General features: G+C 35.7%; 1 pseudogene; it reads right to left on the bottom strand.

Annotated features, from left to right (window-relative positions):
* Window positions 1-363: 363 nt before the first annotated feature.
* LOC118841081 lies at window positions 364-614 on the bottom strand (annotated as a pseudogene).
* Between the last annotated feature and the right edge of the window lie 15,905 nt (window positions 615-16,519).

The following is a 16,519-nucleotide window of genomic DNA, read 5'->3' as shown; positions in this document are numbered from 1 at the left end:
CACTTAAAAGAATCAATTCTAAAGCACTTCTTTTACCAAGTTCAAGTGTAGTTCTCAGCTAGAAAAGAAAAAAAAATCACTTTTAGTTTGCTTACTTTATATTATGAAAACGAGCAATAAAACCCACTTCCATAATGAGTTCTCTACCACTTTATCCAAATTATTCCCGGATGAATTAGATATTCTAACCCTGTTGGATTCTTGATCATTTTCAGTACTGTTGAGAGGAGGAGAACTGTGCTGACAATGAGTCCAATCTGTCATACTTCACAATTCAGGCAAACTGGTATTCAAAGGAATATTTACTGATGTCCACAAAGAATAGTCTCAGTATTTGTTTTAAATTTTTTTTTTTACAAAGAACTATGATGTTGCTGTTCTCTCTGAAGTTTCAAATTGTCCCACTTCAAACTTTTCTTTGAACTTTAGTAATCTCTTCTTTTATCAAAATGTTTAATCCACTGTTGGGGGCAGCTTTATTCAAAAACACTTCTTAACTTTTTACACTTAGAGGCATCATCAGTATTTTCATGGAAGTATTTCCAGTAGTCATCTTGAGCTCCCCAGCAAACTTGCCTTTCTTTCATGGAAGGCACTGTCATTTTTATTTCTGTTTGGAGGCAAACATCTAGCCCTTCCGGTGAAATCCCTAAATTTTCAAGAAATGTTTATTGAGCTTTTCTTTTCATATCACCTAGATTTCTCCCATATCACTCCTCCTCCCTACCAGAGAGCCATTCCTTATAATAAAAGATGCTCTTTAAAAAATAGAAAAAAGGAAAAATCAGCAAACAAATCAATTTATTAAAGAATCTGACATTATATGCAATATTCCATGAAGGGGAGATATCTTCTCATATCTCTTCTTTGGGACCAAACTTATTCTTTTACTTTTTGAAGGTTAACTTTTTTTTTACATTGAAATAGACACTATTTATTTCCTTTAAGTCAAGCAGTGTAATTTGCCAATAGGTAAGTGTTAAGTGTCAAGCATGAAATCTGTACACATTTTTCCACTAAAGGCTGCAGAATCCAAGCTGCAGCCAATAACCAGGATGGAAATCCCACTAAACAATGAAGTCTACAATGGAGCTATAGCATATGGTGAAGAATTAGCCATCACCTGAGAAATGCCAGAGGCAAAACATTAGCACCAGATTTTTCTTAAGCAATAATATAGCTATTTACAAACTTGTGTACACAGAGACACAAGAATTCCAAGATTAGTTTTTGATGGCTTTGCGGTTGTGGTTCCTTCCATTTACATGATTGTAGTCACTACACGTATTATTTTCTTGGCTCTTGTGTCACTTTTCGTCTGTTCATACAAATCATCCCAAGTTTCTTTAAATTCATCACATTCTTCATCGTTTGCAAAACCATAATAATCCATTACATCAATGTGCCACAATTTGTTTCACTATTCCCCAGCTGATGGACATCTACTTTGTTTCCCATTCTTTGATATCACAAAAAGTACTGCTGATATTTCAGCGTATATGGAGCCTTTCACGTTGTCACCTTTTAGGATATATACCTAGCATTATAGCTAGGTGGCACCACAGTGCATAGAGTGCTAGGCCTGGAAGTCAGGAAGACTCATTTTCCTGAGTTTAAATGTGGCCTAAGACTCTTATTAGCTGTGTTACCCTGGGCAAGTCACTTAACCCTGTTTGCCTTAGTTTGCTCATCTCTAAAATGAGCTGGAGAAGGAAATGGCAAACCACATTAGAATCTTTGTCAAGAAAACACCAAATAGGGTCATGAGGAGTTGGGCATGCCTACAAAATGACCGAACAACAAATGAAATCTTTGGATCAAGGACTTTTAGCGACTTTATTTGCATATTGCTTTGCAGAATGATTGTTCTAATTCATAGTAATGCACATGTGCATCTTTCCAGAATCCTTCTAACACTATTTCCATATTTTCTTATTTTTGCTCATTTCCTGGGTGTGCAGTAAAAGTTTATGGTTGTTTAGATTAGCATTTTTCTTATCGTTAGTGATTTGGAACAGGCTTTAATATGGTTTTTAACAGTTTGCAATTCCCTTTTGAATATTGATCTTTTATATTCGCTGACTACTTATCTCATAGAGAATAGAATTGCATATATATATTAAACCAAATATATTTATATATTAAATTTAATTAATATATAATTTAATTTGATATGATTTAATATAAATTATATTATATATAATGTATATTATATATAACATAAATTATATATAATATATATAAAACCCATATATATGTACATGTACATATATAAATATGCACACATACACATACATATTTCATTGTCTCCATATCTCAGATATAGATTCAGTATCAGAGATATTTGAAATAAAGTTCCTCTCTGCTCCCAGTGAACTGACTCCTTTCTTATGCCGAGTGCATCAATTTTATCAGAAAAACATATTTTTCTATTTCACATAATCAAAATTATTTTTTTAACTTTTGTAATTGCCTCTATTCCTTATCTGGTGAAAAACTAATTTCCTAACCTTCTTGGTAAAAGGTATTTGATTGGTTTCTATTCTTTACAATGGTATCATCTTTAATATCCAGGCTCTGTATACATTTTGAATTTTTTGTGGAATAAGTTTATTGGTCTAAGCCTAATTTCTGTCAGAGGACATTAAAGTTTCCCCCAAAATTCTTATCACATACAGCAGTTCTTCTAAGGCCATTTAGGCTTGAGTTTTATCAGATATGGTTGTTCATATTAACTATTCTGATTCTTCTTTGTTTCGCCTGTTCCATTGGTTTACTTCTCTGTATTTAATGTATATGTGTATATATTTCTATATTTCCTTCATCAATACCAAATGTTTTTGATCATTGTTCTTTTATTCAAAACTATTGTTTGAGGTTTAAGAGTGGTACCCTCTCTCAAAGAGATTTTTTTTAAATGGAAAAGGACCTATTTGTACAAAAATATTAAAGCAATTTTTTTCTGGCAAAGAACTGGAAATTGACAGACTGTCCATCAATTGGGAAAATGGCTGAATAAGTTGCAACATATGATTGCAATGGAATGCCACTGTGCTATAAGAAATGATGAGCAGGATGATTTCAGAAAAACCCTAGAAAGACTTACATTAATTGATAAAGAGTGAAATGTAGAGAACCAGGAGAACATTATACACAGCAACAGCAATATTGTATGATGATCAGCTGTGAATGATTTAACTATTCTCAGCAATACAAGGATTGAAGTCAATTACAAAAGACTCATGATGAAAAATGCAGAGAAAGAACTGATGGGGTCTGAATGCATATCACAACATACTATTTTTCATGTTATTTTTTTCGTGGATTTTTTTTGGTCTGTGTTTTCTTTCCCAACATGACTAATAGGGAAATATGTTTTGCATAATTGCCCATGTATAATCTATATCAAATTGATGACCATCTCAGGGAGAGGGAGAAGAGAAAAGTAGGGAGAGAATGTGGAACTCAAAATTTTTAAAGATGAATGTTAAATATTGTTTTTACATGTAATTGATAAAAACATTATTAAAAAATAAAAGTGCTACCCTCTTTCATGCATGCCTTTTTTCTTTATTTCCATTAGTATTCTAGATCTTTTGTTCTTGGAAATGAATTTTTAAAAATTTTCTCTAATTCTGTAAAGTCAATAATTTTACTGGCATGACATTAAATTTGTTAAATTAAATTAAGCTGTTACATTGCTGGTGGAGTTGTGAGCTGATCCAGCCATTTCGGAGAGCAATTTGGAACTATGCCCAAAAGGCTATAAAAATGTTCATACCCTTTGACCCAGCAATACCACTTCTAAGGCTGTATCCCAAAGAAATCACACAAGTGGGAAAAGGACCCATATGTACAAGGATATTTATAGCGGCTCTTTTTGTGGTAGCCAAGAATTGGAAATCAAAGGGATGCCCATCAATTGGGGAATGGCTGAACAAGCTGTGGTATATGAAGGTGATGGAATACTATTGTGCCATAAGAAATGGGGATGATGCAGACTTCGTAACAAGCTGGAAAAACCTACATGACATAATGCTGAGTGAGCGGAGCAGAGCCAGGAGAACGTTGTGCACAGCCACAGATATATGGATTCTGTGAGGACCAACCCTGACATACTTCACTCTTCTCAGCAACCTAAGGTGCAAGGACAACTCCAGGAGACTCACGATGGAGAATGCTATCTTCATCCAGAGAAAGAACTGTGAAGTTTGAATACAGATCAAGGCGCACTACATGCTCGCCTTTTTTGCTTCTCTTTTGTTTTTGTTTTTGGGTTGGTTTTTTTTTTTGGTTATGTTTCTTCTTTCTCATGATTCATTCCATTGGTCATAATTCTTCTTCACAACTTGACTAGTGTATAAATTAATTCAATGCGAAGTTAAAAAAAATTAAATTAAGCTTTGATAGTATTGTCATTTTTGTGATATTGGTGTCAAAGAAGAATATTAATACTAATGGTGTACTCTGTAGTTTTAGGCTTAAATCCATATACAACAGTTTTCATTGCTTTGTCATTAATCATTTCTAAGGTATTTCTAGCTTAGAAAGAGGGATGTCCAAGCTAGCAGCTTCCCCTATTATAATCTCTGATGTGATTCTCTGCCCCCAAAATATTTGAAGCAAATTTATAAGCATCTGGAACATGAAAAAATATATGTTAAAATACAGTGTATGTTAATTTCCAAGAATAGTTGAGTAATGAAGTTCCCTGGATAAGTCCTCTCATGCTTGGATGAGACAAAGAAATATCCTCTGTCCTGCTGATCTTGATTCTTTATCAGTATGGAGTGGAAGTCTTAGAATTTTAGTTGAATAGGCAGCATACGATGATTTGTGATTATAAAGACTGTGAAATTCTACCTGGAATAATATATATTGAAGGTATATTTTGAGCCAATTTAGTCTGAATTGATTCCAGTTTTAAAGATTTATTTTTGCCTTAGGAATTAATATACAATGCCTTAAGAAATAGATATGTTAGTCTGGAGACTTACAGTAAGTAGTCATTGTTTTGGGGGATTTCGAGTGAACTATCATGTCTATGTGAACAATCTATGTGGAATTCAACAACATATTTATTTTCTTAATTTTAATACATATTTTCATAATTTCTAATGATTTATTTTTATACCAGGGTAAGTTTAGACTCAAGAAAAAGGTGGCAGGGGAGAGAAAAAAAGGAGAAGAAAGGCTCTCGAATGAATTTTTTTCAAAAGTCTGGTCAACTTTTTATTAAGTGTTATTGCAACAGCATGAGAAATAATAATAGCGATTTATAGCTCTAAGCTATGATTAGTGAAATTTGCTTTTTGATGTAAAATCTCTTGGGATTGTAATTTGCTTTAATTTGGGTTTGGAATTCAAGTATAAATGTCTCAATTATTATTAAGTCAGTAGTCTACCATTTGAGGGAAATGCTATGAATGTCTCAAAGGGAGTGTCACTTGAAAACTGCTACAGGTAGATGTATGGTTTCTGTGAAAGCTGAAGGGATGACCTTGCATAGGCAAAGACAGGATGCTCTTGATTTAATTTTCCCTTGTCGTACTTCCTTTCTGAACAGGAAAGTTTCCCACCTGGATGATTTTGACCCTGGCTATAATATCTGTGAATGATGTAGAACTTTGCTGAATGATTAACTGTTTCAGAAAGTTAGCTACAACTCTTAACTGAAATAAAACAGAATTAAAGATGCATTATTCTATTACACTGGTGTTAAGTCACTCTGTGCCCTTAGGCTTAGGCCTGGAAGAACATTCCTGATATTGTTTCATGCCCCTCCCTCTTCCTTTTTCTTTAACTGCAGCAAGCAAAACTGTAATACTATTTATATTGTCACCTTATTTATTTCATTTATATGCAGAGTATATCATGTGAAATACCAGCCTGGATGAATCAAAAGCTGGAATTAAGGTTGCCAGGAGAAAGATCAATAATCTCAGATGTGTGGATGATACCACTTAGAAAATGATATCACTCAGATGATATCATTGCAGGAATTGAAGAGGAATTTTAAAAACTTTATGATAAGGGTGAAAGAGGAGAGTTTGAAAGCTGCATTGAGGCTTAATATCAAAAAAATTTAAAAAAACCCCAAAACTCAGATCTTGGTAATTCATTCCATCACTTCCCAGAAAATAGGGAGAGCAGAAATGGAAGCAATGTCAAACTTATATTCTCCGGCTCAAAGATCACTACAGATGGGGACTACAGCTATGAAACAAAAAGATGCTTCACCTTGGAAGAAAAGCCATAGCAAATCTGGACAGCATGCCAAAAAGTAGAGACATCATCTTGCTGACAGAGTTCCAAATAGTGAAAGCAATGGTTTCTCCAGTGGCAATGTATGACTGTGAAAGTTGGACTAGAAGGAAAGGTGAATCAACACTTTTGAATTGTGGTGCTGGAGAAAACTTTAGAGAGTTTTCACTGTGCATGGCTGGTCTCAAAATCCAACATGGACTACAGCTTTTCAGCCTCTGGTATCTTACCATTCTGACCTTTTGAAGCATACAAGATCATAGATGCCTTCAATACTCTTTCACCTTTTCATGCTTCTTTTGATTCTTGTGTTTGAAAGGTAAATTTTCTTTTCAGCTCTGGTCTTTTCATTGAGAAAGCTTGAAAGTACTGTATTTTTTTGAAAATCTATATTTTGCCTTGGAGCATGATACTCAGTTTTGCTGGGTAGGTGATTCTTGGTTCTAATCCTAGCTCCATTGACCTCTGGAATATCATATTCCAAGTCCTTTGATCCCTTAATGTAGAAGCTGCTAGATCTTGTGTTACCCTGACTATGTTTCCACAATACTCACACTGTTTCTTTCTGGCTCCTTGTTCTGGGAGCTCTAGAATTTGGCGACAATATTCCTAGGAGTTTTCTTTCTGGGATCTTTTTCAAGAGGCGATCTGTGGATTCTTTCAATTTCTATTTTACCTTCTTGCTCTAGAATATCAGGGCAATTTTCCTTGATAATTTCTTGAAAGGTGATGTCTAGACTCTTTTTTGATCATGGCTTTCAGGAAGTCCAATAATTTTCAAATTATCTCTCCTGGATCTATTTTCCAGGTCAGTGGTTTTTCCAATGTGGTATTTCAAATTGTCTCTTCCATTTTTTCATTCTTTTGGCTCTCTTTTATAATATCTTGATCTCTCATAAAGTCACTAGCTTCCACTTGCTCCAATCTGATTTTTAAGGTGGTATTTTCTTCAATGGTCTTTTGGACTTCCTTTCCCTCAATTGGCTATACTCAATTTCCTGGTTCTTTGTCTAGCTTTTCATGCCTAGATGGTAAGCCTGCTTCCCAGCCAATGGAGAGAAGGGAGAGTGGTGGGAGGGAGTTCTTTTGAAATAGGATATATGTTGGTGCTTTGCCTTTGTAATCCGCCTCCTTCCACTAGTCCATACTAGGGGAGGTGACACCCAAATATCACAAGATTTGTCAAATAAAGATTAATTCCTTTACTGTCCCTACCTGAGAAGCCTCTGTGAATTATTGGGGTACTTGAGCGGTCTCACCACCCCACACAGGTCTGACACCCCTACAGTAGCTGCTAGCTGTTACTACAATAGATTATTCAACTTGTAGTTAAGAAGTCCTAAGTACAACTAGGTGTGTGACCATAGACAAGTCACTTAACCTGACTGGGTCTCAGTTTCTTTAACTGCAAAATGAGGTTGTTGGAAACCAAAAGGATCATAGATTGAGAACTAAAAGGATTCTTAAATCCCTTCTAATCTAACCTCACCCTACCATCCATTTTATAGATGAGAAAATCTGAGCAGCAGAGAGATTAAGTGACTTACCCAGGGGTCACACAGCTACCAAGTGTCAGAGGCAGGATCTCAACCCAGGTCTTTCTGACTCCAAATCCAGCTCTCTATGTACTACACCATGGCCAACAGGGTGTTTCCAGCTCTCTATCTAAGATCTTATGGGATTTGTGATGCAGATATCAGAAAGAAGATGAGAGGACAGGAATCTTTTTGCCTCTTGGGCAGGTCTGGGTAGCAGGGGTTCCTACAAGGGAGTACACTTGAGTTAGAGTCACATGGTGCAAAGGAAGGAAAGACTGGTTCTGATCCCACAACAAAGGAACTGACTGCAGCTCCCAGTTTTGCTGGGTGGGTGATTCTTGGTTTTAATCCTAGCTCCATTGACCTCCAGAATATCATATTCCAAGCCCTTGGATCCCTTGAGGAGAAGCTGCTAGATCTTGTGTTATCCTGATTGTGTTTACACAATACTCAAATTGTTTCTTTCTGGCTGCTTACAATATTTTCTCCTTGATGTGGGATCTTTGGAATTTGGCAACAATATTCCTAGGAGTTTTCTTTTTGAGATCTTTTTCAAGAGGTGATGGGTGGATTCTTTCAATTTCTATTTTACCCTCTGGCTCTAGAATATCAAGGCAGTTCTCCTTGATAATTTCTTGAAAGATGATATCTAGGTTCTTTTTTTGATCTTGGCTTTCAGGTAGTCCAATAATTTTTAAATTATCTCTCCTGGATTTATTTTCTGGGTCAGTGGTTTTTCAAATGAGATATTCCACATTGTGTTCCATTTTTTCATTCCATTGGTTCTGTTTCATAATATCTTGATTTCTCATCAAGTCACTAGCTTCCACTTGCTCCAATCTAATTTGTAAAGTAGTATTTTCATCAGTGGTCTTTTGGACCTCCTTTTCCATCTGGCTAATTCTGCCTTTCAAGGCATTCTTCTCCTCATTGGCTTTTTGGCACTCTTTTGCCGTTTGAGTTAGTCTATTTTTAGGGTGTTATTTTCTTCAGTATTTTTTGGGTCTCCTTTAGCCAGTCATTGACTTGGTTTTCATGGTTTTCTCGCATACTCTCATTTCTCTTCCCAATTTTTCCTCTACTTCTCTAACTTGCTTTTCCAAATCCTTTTTGAGCTCTTCCATGGCCTAAGACCAGTTCATGTTTTTCTTGGAGGCTTTTGATGTAGGCTCTTTGACTTTGTTGACTTCTTCTGGCTGCATGTTTTGGTCTTCTTTGTCACCAAAGAAAGATTCTAAAGTCTGAGTCTGAATCTGAGTCTGTTTTCGCTGCCTGGTCATGTTCTCAGCCAACTACTTGACGTTTGAGGTTTTCATTGGGGTATGACTGCTTGTAGAGTAGAGAGTACTTTGTCCTGAGCTTGAGGGTCTGACTGTTGTTTTCAGAGCTATTTCTACACTGCCAGTTCTGCCACACCAGCGCTCCTCTTCCCCCAAGTACCACCAACCTGGACTGTGACTCACATCTAAGCAGGCTCTGCACTCCGGCTCTGATCTGCCACTTAAATCCTCCCACCAGGTGGGCCTTGGGCCAGAAGCAACTGTAGCTGTAGCTCTGTAAGCTGCCTCATAGCTGCACCACCTCCATTGACCCCGGGATAGTGGCCAATGGTGAACTCCTTTCACTCTGTCCCTGCAGTTTTTCCCACTAACCTTCCCTGTTGTCTTTGGTTTTTGTGAGTTGAGAAGTCTGGTAACTGCCACAGCTCACTGATTCACTGCGCTGCAGCCTGTTCTGCCTGACTCCTGGTCTGGTTGGTTCAGGCACGGCCCACGCTGGGCTCTGCTCCCAGTATGGTGAGATAGACCTTACCCAGCAACCATCCAGGCTGTCCTGTGTTGGAACCCTTCTTCCCTCTGCTATTTCTTGGGTTCTTCAGTTCTAGAATTTGTTCAGAGCCATTTTTATAGGTGTCTGGAGGGTACTAGGGAAGAGTTTAGGCAAGTCCCTGCTTTCCAGCCGCCATCTTGCCTCTGCCTTCAATCTAATTTTTAAGGTGGTATTTTCTTCACTGGTCTTTTGGACCTCCTTTTCCATTTGGCTACTTCAGCACTTTAAGGCATTCTTCTCCTCATTGGCTTTTTGGAACTCTTGTGACATTTGGGTTAGTCTGTTTTTTAACGTGTTATTTTGTACAGTAATTTTTGGGTCTCCTTTAACAAGTCAGTGACTTGTTTTTCATGGTTTTCTTGCACCACTCTCATTTCTTTTCCCAATTTTTCCTTTACTTCTCTTACGTGCTTTTCCAAATCCTTTTTGAGCTCTTCCATGGCCTGAGACCAATTCATATTTTCCTTAGAGGCTTTTGATGTAGGCTCTTTGACTTTGTCGACTTCTTCTAGCAGTATGTTTTGATCTTCTTTGTCACCAAAAAAGGATTCCAAAGCCTGAGTCTAAATCTGAGTCCGTTTTCGCTGCCTGGCCATGTTTCCAGCTAACTTCTTGACCCTTGAGCTTTTCATCAGAGTATAGCTACTTGTAGAGTAGAGAGTACTTTGTCCCAAGCTTAGGGGGTGTGCTGCTATTTTCAGAGCTACTTCTACTCCCTCATCACCACAAGCTCTGCCACAGCAGCGCTCCACCTCCCCCAAGAACTGCCAACCGGGACCATGACCCAGATCCAAGCAGGCAAAGCAAGAGAACCTGCTTCTGCTCCAGCAAAGCACTCCTTGAAACTCCCACTCCTATCTGCCCCTTGATTCCTCCTGTTGTGTGAGCCAGGGACTTGGGAAGCAGCTGACGCTGAAGAGTTAAAGAAAGACATAAAGTGGTATAGGATAAAAATGGGAAAAGCAATTAGAATGGTGCAAGAAAATTATGATAACAGAATTAATAGCTTGGCAAAGGAGGCACAAAAATACTGAACAAAATAACACCTTAAAAAACAGAATTCACCTAATGAGAAAAGAGGAAAAGAAATGTAGTGAAGAAAAGAACTCCTTAAAAGTACAGCTGGCCAGATAGAAATAAGATACACAAAAGCTCACTGAAGAAAATAATTCCTAAAAAATTAGAACTGGGCAAGTGAAAACTAAAGACTCCTTGATACATCAAGAAATACTTATAATAAAAAGAATAAAAAAATAGAAGAAAATGGGAAATTTCTCATTGGAAAAACAACTGACCTGGAAAACAGATTGAGGAGAAATAATCTAAAAATTATCTGTCTACCTGAAAGCCTTAAAAATCAACAAAAAAGGAGTTGCAGAGCCAAGAAAAGGTAAGGGTAGGACATTTTTCTGGACTAAGAAAACTTAGATCAGCAATGATAAGAAAAAGAGCCTAGATATCATAATTCAAGAAATTATGAAGGAAAACTGGTCCAATATTTTAGATCCAGTGAGCAAAATAGAAATTGAAAGAATCCACCAATAAATCACCTCCTGAAAGAGAAACCAATATGAAAACTTCAAGGAATATTACAGCCAAATTCCAGACCTCCCAGTATAGGACAAGATATTGCAAGTGTCCAAAAAGAAACCATTCAAATATCAAATGAAGCCAGAGTCAGTATTGCACAAGATTTAGCAAACTTCCACATTAAAAAGCAGAGGGCTTAAAATATAATAATCTAGAAGACAAATGAGCTAGGATTACAACTAAGAATAACCTACCCAGAAAAACTGAGTATAATCCTTCAAGAGAAAAATTTGATAGTTAATGAAATAGAGGACTTTTAATCATTCCTTATGAAAAGAACAGGGTTGAATAGAAAACTGAACATGCAAAACACAAGACTCAAGAGAAGCATAAAAAAGTAAACATGAAAGAGGAATCATTAGGGACTTAATATATTCAAACTGTTTACATTCCTATATGGGAAGATGATACATGCAACTACTAAGAACTTTATCATATTAGAGCAGTTAGAAGGAGCATACATAGATAGAGGTCATGGATGTGAGTTGACTATAATATGATGATCTCCAAAAAAAAGAAAAGAAAGAGTGAGAAAGAGGGATGCACTGGGAGAAGGGGGGAGGGAAAGGGAGAATGAGGAAAGTTATCTCACCTAAAAGAGGCATGCAAGAAAGAGCCTTTAAAGTGGTTGGAGATAGGGAGGAGGAAGAGGAGGTGGGCACTTCTTGAACATAATTTTCATTAGAATTGGTTCAAAGGGGGAATAACATATACACTTAGGTGAGTACAGAAATATATCTTACCCAACAAGAAAGTAGGAGGTGAAGGGGATAAGAGAACGGATGGTGATAGAAGGGATTAAGGGAGACAGTGGTCAGAAGTAAAACAAACTTTTGAGGAGGCACAGGGTAAAAAAAAGAGAGAGAGAGAAGGATAAACTGGAAAAAATAGGATGGAGGGAAATACAGTTAATAATCATAACTGTGAATGTGAATGGGATGTTGTAATGGCAATTACCCTGGCACATATAGGATGGCCTGCTAGCACAAGTTCTTAGATCTGCTTTTAAAGGAAAGATAGCTTTTAAAGGGGTCAACAATCTTACTTTAATTACATTCACTAGTTCAGGGGAAAGGTTAGCACCCTGAATAGAGAAAATATGAGCAGAGAAAATACAAGCAGAGAAATTAGCACAAAGACCAACAGACAGGACTCTCAACTGTCTGAACAAGGTGATACAACCATCTACATACAATACTGGATTTGGGGAGGATCAACAACACCTGAGTAGTCTGGGGGCCTCTTAACAAACAGCTACTCAGAGTCCCAGCTGGGGAATCAAATGATCCTTCTCATAAGCAAACCCCCAAAGCAAAATACCAACTTCAGAATATATATACCCTTTGGGTTCAGAGCCAGAAAGCATCACAACCCTTGTGACTTATTGCCTAATTAGCTTAGTACCAAAATATGTGAAAACTTTCCTAAGGAAACCTCCCCTAAGCAAGCTTTCTCTAATCAAGCTTACTCTCTCAATGGGCTCTAGATGACTCAAGATGTATCACAGCTGTGAGCGGGGCCAGAGCTCAAAGCAGCAAGTGTATTAGTAGACAGAGAAGGTCTTCCTATTCCATTGACATTACAGATGATCTCAACCATAAAATAGAAGCAGGTAGAAGAATGGAATAGAAACCAGAATCCAAAAGTGTGTCGTTTACAAGAAACACACTTCAAACAGAAATATACGCACAGAATAAAAATAGGAGACTGAAGGGAATCTATTCTGCTTGCTTCAGCTGACATAAAAAAAATGAGCAAGGTAGCAATCATGATCTTAGAAAAAGCAAAAGCAAAAATAGACCTAATTAAAACTGATAAGCAGGGAAACTACATCTTGCAAAAAAAAAGATACCATAGACCATGAAGAAATATCAATACTAAACATATATGCATTAAATGGCATAGTATCCAAATTCTTGAAAGAAAAGTTAAATGTGTTACAGGAGAAAACAAAGTAAAATTATACCACTGTGATACCTCAACTTTCCCCTCTCAGAACTAGATAAATCTAACCATAAACTAAATAAGCAAGAAGTTGTGAAGATGAATAACATTTTAGAAAGGTTAGCTATGATATATCTTTGGAAAAAAATTGAATTGAAATAGAAAGCAGTATACCTTTTTCTAGGCTGTATATAACACCTTCGCAAAAATTTACCATGTATTAGAGCATAAAAACTCCCAAATAAATGCTGAAAAGCAGAAATAGTAAATGCATCCTTCTTGGTCCATAAGGCAAGAAAATCTACATTCAGTAAAGGATTGTGGAAACATAAATTAAAAATTAATTAGAAAACTAAATAATTTATCCCTAAAGAATGAATGGGTCAAGGAACAAATTATAGAAATAATAATCTCATTAAAGAGAATGACAGCAATGAGATAACCTACCAATATTTGTGGGATGCAGTCAAAGTAGTACTGAGGGAAAGTTTTATAACTCTAAATGCTTATGTCAATGAAAAAGAAAAAACAGATCTGTGAATTGGGCATGCAAATAAGTTAAAAACCCCCAATTCAATGCCAAAGTGGAAATACAGAAAATCAAAGGATAGATTAATGCAAATGAAAGTTTAAAAATTCATTGAAATAATAAATAAAACTAATAGCTGGTTTTACTAAAAAACAATAAAATAGACAAATCATTGGTTTATTTGATTTTTTTGAAAGAAACAAAAAAACAACAAATTATTAGTATCAAAAATCAAAAGGGTTCATGCACCATCAATGAAAATGAAATTAAAGCGATACTTAGGAAATATTTTGCCCAATTATGTTCCAATAAATCTGACAATCTAAGTGCAATAGAGGAATGGTTATAAAAATACAAATTTCTCAGAGCAACATAAGAGGAAATAGTATATATAAATAATCGTATCTTAGAAAAATAAATCGAATGAGGCATTAATGAGCTCCATAAGAAAAAGTTCTCAGGATCAAATGGATTTGCAAGTGAATTCTACAAAACATTTGAAGAACAATTAATTCTAATAGTATATAAATTATTTGTAAAAATAGCCAAAAGATTCCAACAAAATTCCTTTTATGGTGCAATGATTCTGATACCTAAACCAGGTAGAATAAAAACAAAGACAAGTATAGACCAATTTTCCTAAAGATTATTGATACAAAAATTTTACAAAAAAAGCAATATATCACAAAGATCAGGTGGGATTTTTATCAGGAATTCTGGCCTAGTTCAATTTTAGAAAAATTATCAGAGATGGTGCAGAGGATAGAATGCCTGGTCTGAAGTCAGGATGATTCTCTTTCTGAGTTCAAGTCTGGCCTCAGACTTGTACTAGATGTGTAACCCTTGGCAAGTCACTTAACCCTTTTGCTTCAGTTTCCTCATCTGTCAAGTAAGCTGGAGAAGGAAATGGCAAAGTACACCAATATCTTTGCCAAGAAAACCACAAATATAGTCATGAAGAGTGGAACACTGCTGAAATGACTGAATAACAATAATCAGCATAATTGACCATATCAATAACAAAAACAACAAAAATCATATGATTATATCAATAAATGAAGAAATTTTTTTGACAAAATACAATTCATTCTCAACACTAGAAAGTGTAGGAATAAATGGAGCTTTCCTTAAACATTATCTGTAATGGATATAAGCTAGACTCCTTCCCAATAAGATCAGGGATGAAGCAAGGATGTCCATTATCACTACTATTATTCAATATTATGCTACAAATGCTAGCTATAGCAATAAGACAAGAAAAAGAAGTTGAAGAAATTAGGACAGGCAATGAATAAACAAAACTATCACTTTGTAGACAATAGGATGATATACTTAGAGAATCAACTAAAAAACTAGTTGAAAAATTAATAACTTTAATAAAGTCACAAGATATAAAATAAACCCACATAACTCACCAGCATGTGTATATATTACCAACAAAGTCCAGCAGGAAGGAACAGAAAAAAGAAATTCCATTTAAAATAACTGCAGACAATATAAAATACTTGGGAGTCAACATTCCAAGGCAAGCCATGGACCTATATAAAAACAATTACAAAATACTTCATGCAAATAAAGACAGATTTAAAGCAATTAGAGAAATATTAATTGCTCATGGGTAGGCCAAGCCAATGTAATAAAAATGATAGTTCTATCTAAATTAATTTACTTACTCAATACTACACCAATCAAACTATCAAGGAATTATTTTATGGAGCTGGAAAAGTAGTAACAAAATTCATCTGGAAGAACAAAAGGTCAAGAATATAAAGGGAATCAATTAAAAATGCAAAGAAAGGCAGTGTATCAGTATCAGATTTCAAACTATATTAAAAAGTGGTGATCATCAGATTAATCTGGCAATAGCTAAGAAGTAGAATGGTGGATTAGATAAATAGATTAGGTATACAACACACTATTATAGATGTCTATAGGAAACTAGTCTTTGATAAACCAAAAGACACAAGCTTTTGGGATAAGAACTCACCTTTTGAGAAAAATTGCTGGGAAAACTGGAAAGCAGTGTGGCAGAAACAGGTATAGACCAAGATCTCACACCATACTTCAAAGTAAGGTCAAAATGGTTACATGACTTACATATAATTGGCCAAATCATAAGAAAATTAGAGGAACATGGAAAATTTTACTTGTTACATCTATGGATAAGGAAGGAGTTTATTACCAAACAAAAGATAGGGTCATGGGAGTAAAATTGATAATTAAAAAAAATTTTTGATCATTTTTATTTAAAGTTTTGAGTTCCAAATTCTCTCCCTTTCTCTCTTCCTCCCTCCCCTCTGCCTGAGATGGTAAGCAATCAGATATATATTATACATGTGGATGTAAAACATTTCCATAGTAGGGATTCTGTAGAAGATTCAAATAAAAGAAAAAAAATGACAGAAAGTGAGAAATAGCTTGCTTTAGTATGTATTCAATCAATATCAGTTCTTTCTCTGGAAGGCCAAATACTGAAGCTGAAATTAAAATGCTTTGGACCCATAATGAGAAGACAGGACTATTGGAAAAGACCCTGATATTGGGAAAGATTGAAGGCAAAAACAGAAGGGAATGACAGAGGATGAGATGGGTAGAGAGTGTCTTGAGCAACAAGCATGAACTTGGACAGCCTTCAAAAGATAAAGGAGGATGGAAGGGCCTCATGTGCTATGGTACCTGGGGTCATGAAGAGTCAGAGACAACTCAATGGAAGAACAACAAATACGTTTACATATTTTACCTTTTGTGGTATAAAAGGGATTTGTTTTTAGATCATATGACAATACATAGATTATATACAATTCCATGCATTGGTATTTGAAGA

This window comes from Trichosurus vulpecula, chromosome 3, assembly GCF_011100635.1.
Source record: "Trichosurus vulpecula isolate mTriVul1 chromosome 3, mTriVul1.pri, whole genome shotgun sequence".
In the NCBI taxonomy this organism is placed as follows: Eukaryota; Metazoa; Chordata; class Mammalia; order Diprotodontia; family Phalangeridae; genus Trichosurus; species Trichosurus vulpecula.
This window is presented reverse-complemented; position numbering and strand designations above follow the sequence as displayed.